The following is a 19,728-nucleotide window of genomic DNA, read 5'->3' as shown; positions in this document are numbered from 1 at the left end:
TGGACTGAATTTTTGAGAAATAGAGTCTGTAACTCTTAAAGACCATTCCTTGTGTAGGAACCAAATTCAGGGTCCCTACTAATTTAATAATTTTTGTTATAATTATATTCCCTCTGCCAGCAGCGATTGGTTCAAGTTAAAAAAAACAAACAAACAAACTTCTTTGCAGTGGTAATAAGCTAGATCTAATAGCAGCAGGCAGGGATTCAAATCTCAAAGTTCCTTTCTTTATAATCAGTAAGGGCTAAGTGTAGTCAAAAGGTTACAATTCTAGGGGATTTTCTTCTCTTTTTTTGATTCAATGATGAGCACTTTATTTATTTATATTTTATTTTACCCTTGTAAAACTGACAACTTAAGGAATTTAGGTCACCCACATGCACATGTTAGTTGAGGTCAAGGCAGTGCTTAGAATAGTGTGGACAGAGGAATCTTGAACAAAGTTGTTATCAGATCAAATAATTACAAACTGTAGAAAATCGTAGCAGGAAAGAGACCAAAGCAAAACTGTGCTCTATTGTAATATTGGAAGGTTGTTGCCGCTTTTAACCTGGTATTTGCTTTCCTAAATCAGGTGTATTATATATCTGTTTGTATTTTAACTTATCTGTATTTAAAGAAGAACTGTTTAGCTTCTTTAAATCCATTTATGTTGTTATAGCTGATAGCATATAGGCCACACAGGAGTTCTGCCAGTAAGGCAAATGACTGACTAAATCACAGATCAAACCTAAAACCAGCTACATTACAAACTGTGAGACAGCCTTCAGCTTAGATACATGGGTCCTGGTCACATGAAAATTCTTATTTGTGGATAGCCTCACACATTTAGAAGGTTTTACCCGGGCCTGGAAGAAACATTTCTGTGATATGCTCTTGTAAGCCAAAATCCTAATTCTCTTCCTGCCTCTCTTCCCTTAATGTGTCCTGAAGCTAGTCAGACTTGTGCATTTAAAAAGTGCTTCAGCATTCAGCTCACATAGAAAGGATAAAACACAGTACTCTATTTTTAGCTACATTGTAACTTCTGATGAATTGCAATTCATCAAAATTAGGGGTACTTTAGTGAGTCTTTTTATCATCACTAGACTGTTCCAGCAGTATTTTTATAATAAAGTAATAGTTCATAGCATATAAAACCACTAAATGTCCTTGCTACCTGTGAGAAGAATATGGGAGATGCAAAGGTTTTGCATTGAGAGAAAAAGGCTGGGTCATTTGTTACTCATCTCTGACACTGTAAGCTTGTTCCCAGAAAGGTATTATCTAGATATTTCTGTGGTTTTTAATAGCATGAGAAACCATTTTCCCTTTCCTTGGGAGATATCTCCACAAGCTATCCATCAACACTTGAGTGCAGAGGGAATTTCACCCATTGCAAAGCCCAAGCATTCCCTATAGAACATTTTTTCTCTTTTTCTGCTAGTTACAGGTAGAACAGGGTTTAGGAGTCTTGCTCCTGTGAAGTACATTTAGTGTAGTCAGGTATCTGAAGACAGAACTATCTCAGCTTCTGCTTGCTGTCATTTGCTCTTAGACCTTGTTTTAACTGATACTGCTGGTATAACAGAATGAAGTCTGGAAATATCCTCAAAAGCATAACAAGATAGTTGTGTTTTCTGATGAATTGCTTTACAGAGATTGTAAATATGCATTTTACAGGATAGCTGTTTGTATACCTACCACATAAAGCACGTTTACCTGTGGGAATTGTATGGTTTTGCTGTAATTATTAGAACCTATTGATTATCTTCCATTATGTTAATGTTTCCAAATTAAGCAATATGAAGCAATTTTCTGCCATCCTGTATCTCAAAAGCCTAGGGATATTATCTGCAACTTTTACAGCCAGTCTAGACACCTCTGTGAATAAAACTAATAATTTACTTCATTGTAAGTTTCTCTTCTGATTGTAATCAATGAACCTTGCACTATGGAATAATAATGAGGTGACAAATGAGGAAATAACCCTTCTGAGGTAAGGAAAGGGTGATGATAAAAGGCACAATGAGCATTCAGTTGACTTCTTAAATAATAATACTTTTGCCCTTTCTTTTGAAGGCTGGCTACTTTCAGATAATCATAAACTGTTTGCAGCTATGACCACTTTAAAAAAGAAGAATAATTTTAATGATGAGCCATTATCATAATTGCTTCAGCATTTCCTGAACTTGTTAAGAGAGCTTATTTCTGGCCATATAGTACTTTATTGGCTTTTGATATACTGTATCATCTGTTCAATTTGTGGAAAACTATCTAAGGTGAATAACTGAATGCTAGGGGTGGAAGCACCAAAAGATTTCTGCCAATTATTTCCAAGATCAGCTGCAGTCAAATTGCCCTGATTTTAATTCTTCTAAACTTACTTCAGAAATATGAGTATATTCTTATTTCAGATTTGGTTCTAATCTCTTGTAGGATAATTCCTGCCACTCACCATTCCTGTTTTATAGATTTGTATTTTACTGTCATATTTTGTATCATTTAGTCCATTCTCAAAATCTTCCAGTTTATTCTATGACTTTTACTTCATTTCCTATCTTATGTATCTATACTTACATTTTAATTTCTTCTTCTCTTTTCTTCCTAGATTTTTTCTTTTCCTTACCATCCTCGCTGTTTTATTTTTATGCTTCTCATGATTCTCTTTTGTTACATTTTTCCTTTCTATTTTTGTATATATTTCCTGTTTGCTCTCATGTGGTATTTCATATAAGAACAGAGGTCACAGACATAATTATGAGATGTGAAGGTGGGTTTACATTTCTGTGTGACCCTATGTACTTGGGAAGTTAATGAAATAGAAACATTCAAAGGTGTGTGTGTGTGTTATGTTTATTGTTTCTAAATGCATGTATAAACATATGCACCACTATTTGTATATTGGTTTTGACAACGGAAAGAATTATCTCAACTTCTTCAAGTAGTCAGAGGATAAGTAATAAATGTATTGGTAAATCTGTGGATGTTTGAGTCTGTAATTACCCACCAGTTATTCTTAAAGAAGAAAGATAATGAAAACATTTGAGCATTCTGAGCCCTTTCTATCAGGAACTTCAAATCTGAGAGTTTGCTGTCACATCAGGAAAAATATTGTTTCTTCATTTTTTTCCCAAAGTGATCATTGGCAGAGAGCAAAGGTAATATTCAGAATCCAGAAAATATCCATGTCCCTGGTTTAGAAAATGTAGAAGAAGAAATGTTAGTTTATTTATTAAACAAGTTAATTAGATACCAGTTTCTTCCTTGATTTCGTTTTGGGGGGTAATTGTGGTCTTTTTGTTCTCTCTTTTTTTTTTTTTTGCTAATAGATTTATACATCATCCTTGCAATTGACTGATATTTGAACTGAAATGCTCTATCCAAATCCAAAGTGAGCTAAGTTTGACAGAAATACCTAACACCAAACTGAATGGAAAAGGCTGAGTCATAGAGACAAACAGGAATATTTTTGCTGCATCGGTGGATGTTAGCTGATATGGCTTGGATAGGAGACTTGCTTCCCTTAGTTGCTTCTGTGTTTGAGATAAAAAGATAGGCACTTTCAGAAAATTAAAAAAAAACAAAACAAAACAAAAAAAACCACCACACATACAAAAACCACCCCAAACAATGAAAAAAAAAACCCAAACAAAACCAAACATGATAAAAAGCAGGACTGTGTGTTCATAAATATTTGTGTTTGTACAGGTAATATTGTAACTTGTAGCCCATAAGAGGCCTGAACCCTAGTAAGGGAAAACATTCCCTGACTGGAAAACATTCTCACAGTGAAACGGGCATGCTTAGGAACAGTACTTGTGTCAAGTCAAAGAAGCTTAGATACCTATACATCTACACATGAGAGAGGATTCAGCATGGCTTACTTCACTATTCCAAGATAGTTTAGCTGACACCTATTGCAAGAAGGCCACCACAGAGCCTGTCTCTCTATTCAGTCCTATGGTTTATGTCACAGAAATAACACTGAAGTAGATTGCCGTGCTGCCTGTACAGTCTTTGGGCATACTGAGCTGAAAAGATGAACGCAAAAGGATGATTATTTTGTCTTTGGTCCTTGGTGCACCACAGAGTGCACGCAGGGTACCACCAGAGCTTGGTCATCGTGTGGGTGTACCAGGCTGCTTTGGTAACCTTTAGCAATACGGATGGGGGCGAAGTTGTTCGCTCAGCTGGGGCAAATGCACTGAGCAGTGTAGACACAGCCGGTATTTACCAGGTCTCTGAGTCCTGAGCAAGACTCTGAATCCTACTGTCAGCATAGGAATGTTCTGAAGAAGTTCTAGGAAACAGCTGGAATGCATTATTCTTTTGGAAACAAATATAGGACATTAACTGAGGTTTCATGGGCACAAACAAGCACTTCTGGACAGTAAAAGATTTTGCTTAATTGTACTAAATCAAAATTTATTTTCTATTTCCTTTGTTGAGTCATGTTAGCAGACTTGTTGGTTTTTTACATTGCTTTATCATGCACTGAGGAGTAAAGTGGCATACAGGGCTGATGTTGGTTTGCTTTTGTAAAGACATGGAATATTAATTATTCTAAACTATATTACTTAGTAGGGAGTATTAATAGAGAAAGCAGACTTACAAGGATGCTAGACTTACTACCAACCAGATGGACTCACCCTGGTTCAGATGGTTTTGGGGCTGGTTTTTTAAAATTACCTCCCCTCCATTCAATTTGGGCAGTGAGGAATAGTAATTTTTTAAGCATAGTAGTATTTTTTTTAACAAAAGCAACGGTAGGATATGGGATTTATTCATTCTCCACTTTCACACTCAGGAAGTATAGGAGAATTACCATTTTTTGATACCACAGAATCATAGAATGGTCTGGATTGGAAGGTTGCTTTGGTTGGAAGAGACCTCTTAAAGATCATCTGTTAGATGATGTTGCTCAAAACTCCTGATCATACAGCTGTCTTCTTGATACCTGTCTTAAATAGATCTTCCACAGTCAAAGATAAAAACACACATGGACTGCTTACTATGATTAATTTGAAAGATTTGGATATTTGAAGATTTTCCTGGAAACCATGTAACAATTTGGTATATTCCTAAAGGAAAAGTTCGGTGAGCATAAACACAATCCTTTTTAGTAAGGTTCGAAGCCTTTACTAGTGACCATACTTGCACAGCATTCATATGTCAGATTCCCTAATCCCTAAGGATTCACAGGCTAAATCTCCTGAAGACGTGTAGCCACAGTCAAGCCGTGAGATTAAATGAGCATGAATATGTATGAAATCTGGTAAGGACACCTTTTGGGGTGCACCTGACAAGGGATGCACACAGATCATTTTAGTGCAATGCTCAAAGAAGAGACTTAAACCACCAATCAGTATGTTTCGAATAGGATACAGTGAGGAGCTGTAACCCGCCTTTCGCTGGATTAATCCACTGCTGCTACATCTTGATAAAAATCCGTGCTTCTGTGAGCACCAGCGTTTCAGTGCTGGATGATGTGCAGCAGAACAATTTTTTTTTAGCTTACCAGAATCCTTTCTGTTCTTTGACAAAATTGATGGGGCATGTACCTCCTAACCTACTGATACGGAAGCAGTTGGTTGACGTCTTGTGACTGAGTCCAGGATTAGATACCTAAATTGAATTACTCTCCAGGCATGACCTCTGTTTTTAAGAAGCTGATGTTCACTAGAAAGGCTCCTTGAAAACCTTCAGTCTTTGAACATAAAAGTTGCTTTCAAGTTAATAATTAAGGCATTTAAAAATAAAGAAGTAGAATGCATTTGATCTAGCTTTTCATATTTTCTAAGTATGCTAAATAAGAGTGCCTTGAATAAAGCTGCTTAACTCAAAAGGTTATGAGTGTGAAGTAAAATAGTGCCATCTGGTTTAGAGGAGGAATTCATGCAAGGAAACAGCCAAAATTACTCCAGAGAACTTAACACCAAAAGATAGAGAATATACTACGTATTGTTTAAATATTCCTTTTATAAAATAATACTTTCAAAACTTAATAAATATTTTCCCTAGTAAAAGACAGTGATAATAATAATTCATGATTTTCTCCCAAGATTTACTAATATTTCCGTAGAAATTAGAGAAGGGAAAATATGAGGGGAAAAAATTGAGAGAGCCAGAGGAATTTTAGTTTAGGATAAAAATTCTCCTGAGTGTGAAAAAAGACATTTTTTCAGAAAAGCCTTTGTCAAAGGCAGTTTAATTTGCAGAATTTCAAAAGAATTGTTTATGCTTTGGATAAATGCAAATACAGCATTTAGGAAAATTACCTTTGCATTACTTACTTCATTAATTACCTCCAAAGCACCTCTAAAGCATACAGTATAATTTCAAATTGTGTTAAATGGACAAAAAATTGCAAAGTACTTTTCTAAAGTTCAGGTGGTAGAATTAACATCTTTGGCATATTTTTATTTACTCAAACTGCGCATATGTCTTGAAACTTTCTCATTACAATAATCACTTTATGAATTGTTCACTTGCTTACCCAAGTATTTTTTCCATTTCCCTCTCTTCAGGCTCTCTCTAGTACACAAACTACATACTGGTTTTAAAAGCAAAATTACTTTTATTATATGGAAGGGAAGTTGGTAAGAATGTAAATAGAGAGTACTTCCATATAATAACAACAAAGTACCTAAAACTGATTCTTCACTTTCTCTGTAAGTAAAGCCCTCAACTAATATTATTTCATGTCCATTCAGAATATGATTGCATAGTGGGCATTAATGGACAACTGAGCCATTATAAAAGCTCTATTCAATCTCAGAAAATATTGAGAGTATCACAATTCTGCATGCATATTAATGGCTCAGTGGTAGTATTTATTCAGCCTGTAAACTTCTATTCATTTTCATCAACATTCACTGTAACAGGAGATTTTCATGATAGATGTAGGAACTTGTGTTACTATAGTTGCAGTCACTAATCTTATCTCGAGCATTAAAAAATAATCATCAGTATCCTTTATTCTTTGAATGGAAACATCATTGAACCATTTCACCAGCAGTGTTTAATTTTCAAAGGTAAATTCAGGCAATTTTTACAACCACAGAGATTTTGAATTAAGTCTGTTTGGAGTGGTGAATACAGGAACTAGAAAAAATCCTAGAAAACACTATAGATCTGCAAAAGCATAAATGTTAAAAACATAAATCCTTCTTCTCTACTGATGGACAGAGTATACAAGAGAAAATACTGCATCTTGTGTAATGTAAAGGAACATTCACTGGAACTGATATTAAGAAAAGTTAATATGAACTACTCTAGAAAATATACACAAGGGTTTGTTGTTTTGGGTTTTTTTTCCATTAAATCTGACTGGGAGAGCAATCTATATTGAATTTTCTGATTGTAATGGAATAGTGTCAAGTGAGATAAGATTAATTTCCTAGGAAATGCATAATGTAGTCAAGTAAGCAAAGCTGCACATGATCAAAAGAATAAAAGTAGATTATATGATAACCAATTTAAACCTCTGTCTAGTAGTGTGTTGATGCAGTGTGCAAAAGCTGTGGTCACAAAATTACAGAAAAGCAGAACTAGTAGCAGGTACATGTGTAAGCATCATGTTATCCAGAGACACTTAGAATTATCTTTTCCTCTTTTTTTTTTTTTGTTCAAACATATTTCCATGTTCATCTTGAATATTTTCAGCATATATTTTTATGCCTTTCCTTGATGTCACTGTTATGTACAAGAGGAAAAAAGCTTCCCATGAATGCTCAGAATTGTTTGATCAGTAAGACAACCACTTTACAAAATGTAAAAACCATTTGAACTGATTTTCTGTATTATACTGACATTTGCAATTATAGTTCCTTTCATCAAGAATCATGAATAAATTCTGAACCCAAGAAATTTGTAGAAAATATTTTTCATTTTATTTTGGACCTCTGAGAGATTAAAAAGTAGGAATTCACCTTTTCTGAATACTTCAGGAAAAGGAAAGTTAAACACAGTTGCTTAAATGACATTGACAGGGAAGCAAAGCTTCAGCATTTTTTTTTTTACTTTGTTTTCCTAACAGTTAAAAAAGAAAGTTAAAATTTCAAAGGTTTGAATTGTTCACAAAATGGAATTTTATTTTGGATAAATACAAAAGAAAGTCAGTCTGTTTCTTTGTCTTACAAGAGTATAGTATATTTAGATGAAGAAACATATATTCATGGAGAGAGTTAAGTGCATGACTAATCCAGAGTAAGTCAAAGAGTACATCATAAGCATCATCATAAGAAGCTTTCCACGTTACTGAATGCATTTCCTTAGTGTTGTCTATGCATCAAGCTTCTCCTAATTCCCCTATTGGTATAACTCCAGTAACATCTGAAACCACAACCTTCCTGCATCCAAAGCAAAGGAAATGCATGTGATGAGCAGTGCTGCAACTTTCCCTGTCATTGTAATTCTTTCCCAACAATAAATTTTCACTTTGTTTAATTGTAAGCCATGCTCCTCATTATTGTCTCAATTTTCTCTGCAAAGCATCTGGAGATAGACATTAATGTTATTACTTTGGTAATAATTGTGTTAAATAACTGCAGAAAAGCGATAGCACATAACTATTTATTATTATAGTTCTGCTGCTATTACACTCCAGTGAAGATCAGGGCTTCAGTCTGCTATATAACAACATAAAAGGACTCGACAGTGTAAATACCCAGGTGACAAAAGGGTTGCTGAAACTAAAAGAATCATGAATAGAGTGAGGATTTCATAAATATACTTTTTTTGTTCCTTTTTTATTTTATGAATAGTTTGACATTCAAAAATGCATGCAGGAAAAAAAAAAGACAACTAGAAAAAGCATGACAAAATAAAATTTAGAAAGCAACTAAAAAATGTGAGAGGAAAAAAAGGAGAAAAAAGTGAAAGTTTGGACAAAAAGGCTATTCCAGATCATTGTTCAAGATTTAGAGTTAGTGCTACATCAGAGAAAAAAATATTGTCTCATAACATCCTGGTAACTGCAGAAGCAATCTCTTCAGCTGCTGCTGCTGGTTGCACTCTCCAGCTGATTTCCACAAAAGCACGTTTCCCAAAAGATTAGGAAAACCATTTCTCTGCCACAGAAAACAGGCTCACAATATTAAAGCGCTTATCTCAACACTAACAGCATCTTTTCAATATTAAGCCCTTGCAACGCAAATCTAGCATAAAGTCGCACTTTGATTTATTTGTGGGGTGCATTTTTTTTTTTTGTGCAGGAAGCCTCAGAAGAATTTCACCTGAGCAGGGCCAAGGGAAGAGAGGTCAGACAGGTGTGTGGCATTATGGGACAAGTTGGTGAGTTTGGAGCAAAGGCAAGACAGAGGAGTGAGAGAGGGAGGGCAGGTAGCAGGTGCCAATCAGGGCTGATTGAGCTCACCTGGGAAGGGCAGTTCCCAGCAGATCTTGGGAGATCCCTGAGTCACTTCTGGGGCTTAGTGACTTTCTTAGCTGGAAGAGGAAGTCTGAGCTACTGTGGAGAGCTTGAGGGTTTTGGTTTTTTTTTTTAGATGAGGTCTGCTACATTCTGAAAAAAAATGAAACAAAGTAGTAGCCTTCCTCAGGAAAGCAGGCAGATGACATAGTTACAGATCATCAGTGTCCTGCGGAGACGGTTGCAAAATGGAGGAGAATCTCAACTGACAGAGAAGAAAAAGAAAAAAGAGAAATTTAGAAAAGGAACTGGAAGATGTGTGCACCATATTCTGCTAAGTGAAGGACTGTGAGAGTAGGTGTTTGTGACCAAGGGAAAAAAAAAAAAAAAACCCTCAATAAGCTTTGATGCTCCTCCTGTAAAGTCAGCAAAAAACAGCAGGGCTACACACTTTGTGGCCCAGCAGAAGATGTCCTGTAAGCAGCAAGGGTACTTCCAAGGTGTGGAGCAGAAGACCAAAGAGAACCTGGATAATTCTGGAGCTAGGTAGGTGTGGGGCCTGGCTGATAAATTCAAGTGCTTTGTTAAACTTAGTATACAAATTCTGGAGAATCTTAGAGGAAGGTTTGCATCCTCCCTTGTTTTACCCTGTCTCCCCCTACTAGTCCTGGCAGAGGGGGAGATACTGCTTTTCTAAACTGCAGAAGATCTTGACAAAAAATACACTAGCAAGTAAGGCATGCCAAGTACAAATACCTCAGGACACGAGCATTCTGAACACATGCTTGGCTTTGTGCAGTCTAAGGCCGGTGATAGAGGTTTGCACTGAAATGTTAGGTATGGCAAAGAGAAGAAGTCAGTGTGGGGAGGAAGGTGAGGTGCTCTTAAGTTGTCCTTTCTGCCATAGTGCAGTAACTGTGTGCAAGCCTGTTCTGTTAAGCCAAAAATTGTTTTGGGACTACAAACTAACTGTAAATGAGAAGCAGCACAGGTAGATGTGCTGCCGGGTCAGTTACAGAAGCTAAACTTGTGCTGGGTTACTCTGTACAGTATTCTTAAAATAATAAACATAGCTGTGAATGAGTGATGTGAGGAGAGTCCTTTCCCAGTGGGCAGCTCTATGGAACAGTTCCCTTCTCCCAGCGTAGCAAGCTCTGAGCTTTTATGAGTAGACGAAGCATGAGAACCCTCAGTGCTGTTGCTTGATTCTTCAACTACTGTTCTTACCATGCTTTCTTTTATTCTAGCACTGCAATAAGCTGTGCCCTGCAACATTCACCCTTGTTTCCAGCTGAGACCTTATCTAGTCCGTTTTTTCACTTGTTGCTTAACTCTTTCATTATCCTATATTTTTTAACTTTTCATATATTTTGATGTCTTTCTCCTTGAGCACTTTGTCTTATCACTGTTCATTTCTCCTTCTGCCTCTCCTTCCAATTCCATCTGTGTAATTTTCTTTCTACTCCCATTTTCCCACATCTCATCTTCTTGTCTTACCTCATTCTGTTCTTATTAAATATCTCTCAATGAGAGTTTGTTAAGGTGAGAAGAAAAAGAATGACACACTTTACCAGTTTCCTTCTAAAGGTCTTCTAATTACTAGCAAACCAGTTGTACTTGCTGAAACAAATTACCAAACCATGTTTTCTCCTGTGACTCACTTGAAATTCACTTACGTACAAAATGTTAGACTGGTTTATGACATAGTCAAGCCTAAGCAAAGAAATTTATTTAAAAGCTTGCAAGAAGCTAGTCTTTTTAATAGGAGGTGATGGTTTGGTGGGCAGAATTTCCAGCTGCAGGTATTCATATGGAAACTTCAGAATAGGTGGGTGTCTCAGTCTGATAAAAGTTACTTGGCCAACAGATACTTGCCTGATGGGAGGGAGGCTGAAGTGTGGGGAAAAACCTGAGTGTGAATTAGAAAGCTAACTGTAAACAGGATTTTTTTTTAAAGGCAGCTTAAGTGACAAAATTAAATACCAGTTCATAGTTACGTCTATGACTTTGGAAGTTATTAAGGGCAGCTGGTAGGCACAGAAAGCTGGGTCACACCAATTAGTCTTCCTATAAGAAATCTTGTTTCAGAATCTTTAAAAAGAAAAATCAACTTTTCAAAGGCATAAGAACACTTTTGTAAATGTCAGATAGATGAGAAGTGAAAGAAATTTCTTTATATGTTCTTTTTTTGATGCTTTTAAAATACGAACTTTCTTCTTCTGACTCCTATTTTCCACTAATTATTGATAACCATAACACTGCTTCTTGTAATCCTATTTTAAATGACACGCTATAGGTCTCTAACCTATACAGTAGAAATTTTTTTCCAGAACTATTATTTAATTATCAGTACTTTAAAACTTTCTTTTAAACTAGTGGTGGGCTGTTTTTTTTTAAAGAAGCGAGGGAAGGGGCAGGGCTGCAGGGGTGGTTTCTGTGAGAAGCTACCAGAAGGTTCCCCTGTATCTCATAGAGCCAATGCTAATCAGCTCCAAGATGGATCTGGTGAGAGAGGAGTGAGAATATAAGCAGCAAACAGCTGTGCAGACACCAAGGTCAGTGCAGAAGGAGGGACAGGAGGTGCTCCAGGTGCCAGAGCTGACATTCCCCTGCAGGCCATGGTGAAGACCATGGTGAGGCTGTTGTGCCCCTGCAGCCCATGGAGGTCAAGGGTGGAGCAGAGATCCATTTGTAGCCTGTGGTGGAACCCCCACCAGAGCAGGGGGATTCATGAAGGAGTCTTTGACTCTGTGGGAAACCCATGCTGGAGCAGGCTCTTGGCGAACCTTTGAACCCATGGAGAGAGAACCCCCACTTCATCAGGCTCCTGTCAGGGCTTGTGACACTGTGGGCAACCTATGTTGGAACCTTCTTCCTGAAGAACTGTACCCCATGGAAGAGACCTATGCTGGAACAGTTCCTGAAGAGCTGCAGCGTGTGGGGAGAATTGATGTTGGAGTAGTTCATGGGGGACTCTCTCCCGTGGGAGGGAGCCCACAATGGAGTGGGGCAATAGTGTGAGGAGCCCTCCCCCTGAAGAGGAAGGAGTGAGAGAGACAATATGTGACCTTATCTTATCCCATGAGACTTCCATTCTATTTTCTTTCTCCTGTCCATCTGGGAAGGAAGTGATAGAGCAGCTTTGATGGGCACCTGGCGTCCAGCCAGTGTCAACTCACCACAGGCACTTTAATGTCTCCTTACTTTAGGACTGAACAGGTTCTTTTCATTTACAGTCTTTGAAGTCTTGTCCTCTGAAGATTCTTTCTCCTTCTGGGAGTAGAGTACTGATTAAAACGTTAAACCTCAGGAAAAACAAGCAATAAACTTCGTTGTTACTGTAGTTGACGCACTCTCAGTAGCGGATGGATACACAGTAGATGTGGTTTGGGGGAGAGTGGGGGGGGGGGAAGGGAAGGGGGTGCAGTGTGTTGTGATATATTATGATATGTTGATATTATGATACAGGTGGCTTCAAGGTTTTATTTTTACCACATTTAAAAAAAAAAAACAATCAAAGACAAGCACTAAAATAGAACACCCCAGCACAGGGTGATAATATTGATATCACTCAGAGGAAGGTGGTGTGGGTATGTCTGCCACTGCTGGTCTCAGTTCCTGCATCGAGGATTCTGTGCTGTGCAGCATGATAGGATTATATTGGATAATGACAATACATCTGCCTTAGTGATGTGATGGGTATGCAGTAATATAAGCTTTGTCCCTGAAGTGTAGGATTTGTTAGGTCAGGTATAGTTCCTTACTGAGATTTTTGCGCTAATATATGACTTGGGAGTCAATAACCCTCAGGACTGAACTTCTCTTCAGTTTGCTGTGTTGTATGAGGGATGTGCTTGCTGTTCCGAGCCCTTTTCTAGATAATGGTTTGCTTCAAAAATTATGTTTTTCTGTCCAGTTTACTTGGTTTTGTTTGTTCCGTTTTAGTTGTTCCCATTTACCAATGTGTATATTTTCAGAAATACACAGGAAGTGTTTAGCCAGTGATTTCAGATTCTTGCTGTCCCTGTCTTTGAGGTTTTGTGAATGAACTGTGACTGAGGGACTGTATTAAATGAGTAGATGTAAAATATGATTGAAGCACAAGGCTTGTATTGAGTCAGAAATAGAATAAAGTTTTCCTATCAGTCTTCTATCACATAGAAATGTACTGTTGCTGATATAAAAGTGATAAATTGCCTATGAATAATAAAAAAGTTTCACCTCTTAATGATTCACCATATAAAAACTGATTTCTATAGAACACGTTTGATGACTCTTATGTGCTTTTATTGCTGCTTTTTAGATATAGTTCATCCTTAAATGTTCCTTAAAGTGGTATTTTTTTCTGCTTTTGTAATTAAGTGTGCTCATACAGTTGTTCGGAAAGGCATCTCCCAAGATTATTAAATATCTCTTCAGACTAAATGTGCATTAATATACCATTGATTAACAACTTTGAATTGATGTGAATGTACTTATGCTTATTCTGTATGATTTTGTGTGTATGTTTTTATAGCCACAATTTATGCCCACATGTTCAATAGGTTGCCGGTCAAAAGGTACCGGGCTAGCAAGCTCCTGCAGTAAGCTCCTGCCAGTAGCAGACGTGAAGAAAGGAACTGATTGTTCTGTGGTTAATTCTTGTCTTTCACAGTGTGTTTCAAGCCTGTCAGTGATGCCATGAAGATTTTTTGCCTTTTCTTGTATACCCCTGTTATACCTTTTTACAACTTCTGTATTCTTAGTGCTTTTTGCCTACATTCTTGGACTTGTTTGTTCAGCTAGGAGACTGAACATTTTAGAAGCTTTGTAGTTAGGGATCAGTGTGTGACAGACCCCGAAGTCCTCTCCAGAACACATTCTGTAAACTAAGAACCATCCAGGAGAAGGCTCCTTGGGGAGGGGGGGCTCATTCAAGCCTCTCATTGGGGAATCTTTGATAGATATGCTAATTAGTAAGACATATATGGTTATACCAGATCTTTTGGGGGGTGCATTTTGCGAGGTGCATTTCGGTGCATTTGACCTGGATGTGTGCACCTAAGGATCCTTAAAATAAACACCAAGGTAAAATCCCTTTTCCCCTTCTAACCGTGTTTGACTCTTGATTTTAAGATCAGGAAAAGGCATCATCAGAACAAAATACTGTGTGCACTTTGGTATCTCGAGCCCTGTCAGCCCTTTATAATTACCAGTCACTGGCAGACACTTCTTCCTGCTCCAGTTCCTCTGATGCTGGCTCTTCCTAGGGCAGGGAGCTGAAATGGAGGGGTTTTGTAGCACTACTACATTTTAAGCTAAAGTGGAAGGTGTACTTGGTAGTTAGGATGTTCCTCAACATGCTCACTTGCTGTAGTTTGAAGATTTATGTCTTCCCTGGATGAGAAAAGTCTTGCTGTTCATGGGGTTGTTGTGGGATGAGTTTAATTCCAAGCCTGTTAAGATAAAATGAGAATACTTTTTAATTAGATTCCAAATGGCCAACTTAGTTAAAATGCTTATAAAATGTAAAAATCAATAAATAGTTTTGGTCCAGTCAGGATGAGGTTATTTTGAAAGTTCCCTCTCTCATTTCCAGGAGTCCACTTTTCCCTTGTCAGCAAGGGACAGTTAGGGGTTTCAACCAATTTTCCTCTTCAGTCTGCCCAAATATCATAGATACGTTCAGTCTTTTCACTTCAGCTTCTTTCTTTATGTTGGTTTCTATCCTGGAAATAGTCTGGTCATTTAATTAGAATAAACATTGCTTCAGTCTCTTACAAATGTGTGTATTGTCTATTAGAACAGTGCATCCTCTCCATTTTTCTTGCCAGTAAATAGCTTCATGCTGCATCTGTACCAGCACGTTGCAGGTCTTAGGTTGCACTCTGCATTCCATGTTATGTGGTTTCTGAGCAATTTGTGATATAATGGTTCAAAAAGAATAAAATGTAGCTCATTACTGACTGAATATGCTCATAATTAATGGCTGATACCTGATCTTTCTTCAAAGCAGATAGACCTCCAATAGTCACACAGTTTTCTGTTGCACAGGTTCCATTGTCATTAGTTGTGAAAAGCAATTATTTTGGAGGACATGGATTTTAAAAATTAGAGTAAATTCTTATAGTTCAACCCATAATTTCCCATCGTTTGGTTTGCTTTCTTTAATTGATGAAATGCTATTTTCTGTTATTTTGGAGGAAAGGCACTAATTTTTTTTTTTTTAGAGTGGTTTGTGTTATTTTCTTCTTTTTTGTAATTGCAAGTGAGTTGCAGTGATCAAATATACAGATTTGTTGCACTGTAGGATGTGTACAGTTTAGATTTTTACATAGTATAAAAAAAGAGCACATTCTTGCTCTGAAGTAAAATATTTGATTTTGCTCTTAAAGGCTATTTTTTGGTTATGCTTCTACCTTGCCTTCCACCTGCCTAAAAAGAACAATACCCATCCACATCTGCTTATTTAATTTAAAAAAAACAACAACAACAAAAAAAAAAATCTAAGGAACAAAATATGCTGATGACTATCTTTTTTCTTTACATAGAAAGTTCTATATAATTTATGAAAAATAATTCAAAAAATGAAGTAATTAGAGTATTTCTGATTTAAAAGATTTTGATCACATATCCTCAACCTATCAACAAACTTTTTGAAGGGTTTACCATTTTGTTTGATTTTGGTTTTGTTTGGTTTTTTTCTTAAAGGAAAAATGTAATATTTACAGTCAGTATTGTGGAGAAATAGCAATTACTGCATGGTAAAAAAGAAATTAATTTACAACCATATGATCTACCTATCTTTTAAACATAGCAGCTTAGAAAATTTAGCTTACAATAAGTGATCTAGGGGTCATTACCCTCCAGTGTATTTGGAAATTATATAAATTATAATCATCATTATATAAGCCCTTAAATGTAATGTACAAAAAGTTAATTTTATCTGCAATTCCAAAATCGATGTATAGATCCTGATGTTTACTCCATTTTATGGTAGCTAAGGTTAGTTTGGTCCCTCTGATTGCTTAATGATTAGTTCACTGACCTACTTGTGTAACTGAATTTGTGCCTCCGGTCAGTAATGTTAAGATTTTCTTTAAAATTAATTTGGACTTCAATTAATAATGCCCTTAGTAAAGAACATTTTTTTTTTTTCTATGAGGGGGAAAACAGGAGTCCAGATGCAGTCTCAGAGCAATTGGTGGTGGGTTTTTCTTTTCTGTGTGTGTGTTCAGAGGTACACACAAATGGTCTTTGATAGCCACAGTGAGAAACCCACAACTTCCATGTCTTAATCGAAGGGTTTGGGAGGGGAAAGAAGGCAAACTGGAAATGTGCTAGTACTGTTAATTTTGCAAAGTATAAGGAATGATGAATTACAGGTTAAGAGTTGTGGGGTTTGGTGCTTTATTTTTACAGCTCTGCACAGAATTGTCACTTTTCAGCAGAGTTTTGTTACACAATGACAAAATGGCCCATGTGATTATCTGAACTGCACACCCGGAGTGGCTGCCACATGAAGTCCTAGTACTGAGACTGAATTCAAGCTTACCTTTGAGAAAATCTTGATTAATTGCCATTTATGGGTGATGGTCTTCTAGTCCTTGTGTGTAATTTTGTGTTACCTTAAAAATTGTCTAGTTTTTTTATTAGACTGTGAGGGAAAATACAGTGTGGCACATACTGTAGTTCCCTAATCCTAGTGTAACCATTATCCTAATTTTACCATCTATATCATGTAATCGGGCCCTTCTTCCACATGGCGACAGTCACAAGTGTGACATGTATATATAAGTATTTATTTAATTTAATATTTTAATTAATATTTTTAAAAATGGAAGTAGCAAGTGTGAGAAACCAAATAATTCTCTTGCTGGTATTGCTAATATCGTGGAGAGCTAAGGCTATCCTTTCTTACCTCACATACTGAATTAAATCTGATTCTTGACTCACAACAATAGTTAACTCTGTTAAATGAGAGTAATAAAAGCAAACAAACAGAACCACTAAACTTTGAGACAGAAACTGTTTGTCTTGCATTCTGGCATATTAACATGTTCCAGAACATCTCCTGCTTTAATGACCTAACAACTAGAAACAGTGGTCTTTAAATTGTCCAAGTTTTATGATGTGAATTAATACTACTGAGTAATATAGGAAAAAAACAGTGTATGATGTGACTTGATACATATAATGTGTTTTTCAGTCTGTAAAAAAAATAAAAGATGACTTCATGTCTCCTATATTTAAGATGATTACTTTTGCATAATATTAGCGTTTAAAATAGACAAAATGTACTTTCACTTTGGAATTTGTTTCTAGCTTTTCTTGTAGTGAAAAATATATTAAAAGAAAATAGAAGGGTTTTATTTAATTGCTTTATTGCTGAGCAATTTATGATTTTTATTTAATCTTATCATGCAACTTTCCCAACTTTTGCCCAAAGCTCTGCTGCTCTAAACGTGGTTGCTGTCTTTTATCCAAAGATCTCCTGATATAATTTACTTCTTCCCCATTTTGATCTGGAGGCCACATGAAATAAAACCTGCAGTTCTATCTTAATTACTTTCTTGATAAACCTGCAAATAAGGTTTCTGTTGCAGGATATCCATGTCTCACCTTTAGTACTGAATCTCAGCTTTTATGTTATATGAAGTATGTAAAATGCTGGTAGGGTTTAAAACAAAACATAATTCTACTTAAAGAATTATAGAATTTGTCTATGGAGAAGGGGGAAATGGAACAGTAGTTGAAACTAAGATGTTTTTATGGGTACAAATGCACATTTATTTTAAAAGATCATTATAATCTGGAGTGACAACTTTTTATATTGCTTCTACAGTTGTAGGATCTCAATAGCTAAGGGCACATGGACATGTTTTATTCATTCTACTGTAGCATGTAAAGAGTCACATTAAGAATTCGGAGATAACTTCTAATTTAGAAAGCATCTGTGGATTTAACTACTTCCATGAATCCTAAAGACCTGACATTGTCAATATGTAATACAATTGATGTTATTTCTTATTTCATTTACTAGAAATTGATATTTCTATATATGGATGGGAAAATAAAAGTAGGATTACCTGCAAGATTGAACAAATCATATGAAAAATGCTTTTTGATTTGGTTTTCTGTTTATTTCTTCCTGCTGTTGGAAACCCCTTTTTTTGGTCAAAATTAGAGTATACCAATGTATTTTTATGATATTTAATCACTAGCTGTAGCTGATATATAAGAATGAGCATTGGCAATGTGATCAGATTTACGTTTTTCTCAGATCTGATACGCTTGATAAGTCCAGTGGAATAAGGGATAAACTGGAGATACCATTATCTCAGTTTCAATGTATTAAAAAGTCAGCAGAATTATATCTAATGCATGTCTTTAGTATCTGGTACTATTTAATTTGCCAGTTATAAGTGAATGTGTCCATAGTGTAGTAATTTGTGTCTACTGCTGGAGTATTAGAATGTATTAGAGCTTATTTTTCATTCCATTAGGTTTTTGTTTGTGTATGTTCTGAATTTTTTTTCTATGGTCCCAAGGCAGAATTTGATAGCTTATTCTGTGACAGTGTCTCTATAAAGACATAAATTCTGCTTGTCATGCATCTGTGATTCTTAATTCATCTGGAGAGGGGAGGGGGGAGAGACATAGAACTTATTGTGGGTATATTTCTTATTTATAGCATGAAAATATTCTTATTAGCTTTTGCAATTCAAAGTTTATTCTATATTAAATTAATATATTTATGTTGTTTTGACTTCTTAACAGGCAATAACTTCAAACTAAAACTTCATGCTTTCATTGAGAACATAGATTCTACTGCCAGGAAATAACAGTAAGTGCTTACGTGTTATAATTTCTTTTTAATGAAGAAGTTTTCTTTTTAAGTCTTTGATGTTTACTTTAAATATGTTCTGGGAAGCCATTATGACCACCCACTATATAGCCAGTGCTGAAATATGCAAGTAGGTTCTCTCAGTGGATCAGATGGCTCTTGCTCAGAATATTTTTATTTATCTTTCACATGAAGAAAAACGGAATTGGAATAAAGGCCTCTGTTTCAGCTGGCTGTAGTTCCCAGTGTTTTCATTGAGTGGGCATAATTGTGTTTATGAAACAATTTTTTGGAATTATTAAAATTATTAGAAACTGAAGTGGAAGAGTTACTATACCGTTACAGAGAGTTTTGTTGTATTTTAATGGATAACAGGAGACCAGAAAAGCAGAAAATTAATATGTTAGATGGAGAATGAGTCAGCGTTCTAAAAGACTGAACCAAGGTACAAAAGTAGTTCACGATAGGCTATTTATAAGTTATTGCTTTGGGTTCTTGCAGCCAGGGTTAAAAATAAGTGGCTGTATGCCATCAACAATAATTTAAAAAA

General features: G+C 36.1%; 1 protein-coding gene across 22 annotated transcripts in view; it reads left to right on the top strand.

Moving 5' to 3' along the window:
* The window catches only part of TENM3 (teneurin transmembrane protein 3), a 1,328,112-nt gene that overhangs the window by 309,594 nt on the left and 998,790 nt on the right, over nt 1-19,728 (top strand). For all 22 annotated transcript variants that reach the window (XM_048302939.1, XM_048302936.1, XM_048302938.1 and 19 more), the window contains one exon: nt 19,112-19,178. The gene's annotated coding sequence lies outside the window, so the exon portion shown is untranslated. The remainder of the gene's footprint in view (nt 1-19,111; nt 19,179-19,728) is intronic.

Source organism: Corvus hawaiiensis, chromosome 5, assembly GCF_020740725.1.
Source record: "Corvus hawaiiensis isolate bCorHaw1 chromosome 5, bCorHaw1.pri.cur, whole genome shotgun sequence".
Classification (NCBI taxonomy): domain Eukaryota; kingdom Metazoa; phylum Chordata; class Aves; order Passeriformes; family Corvidae; genus Corvus; species Corvus hawaiiensis.
The sequence above is the reverse complement of the archived record's forward strand: the minus strand, read 5'-3'. Positions and strand labels throughout refer to the sequence as shown.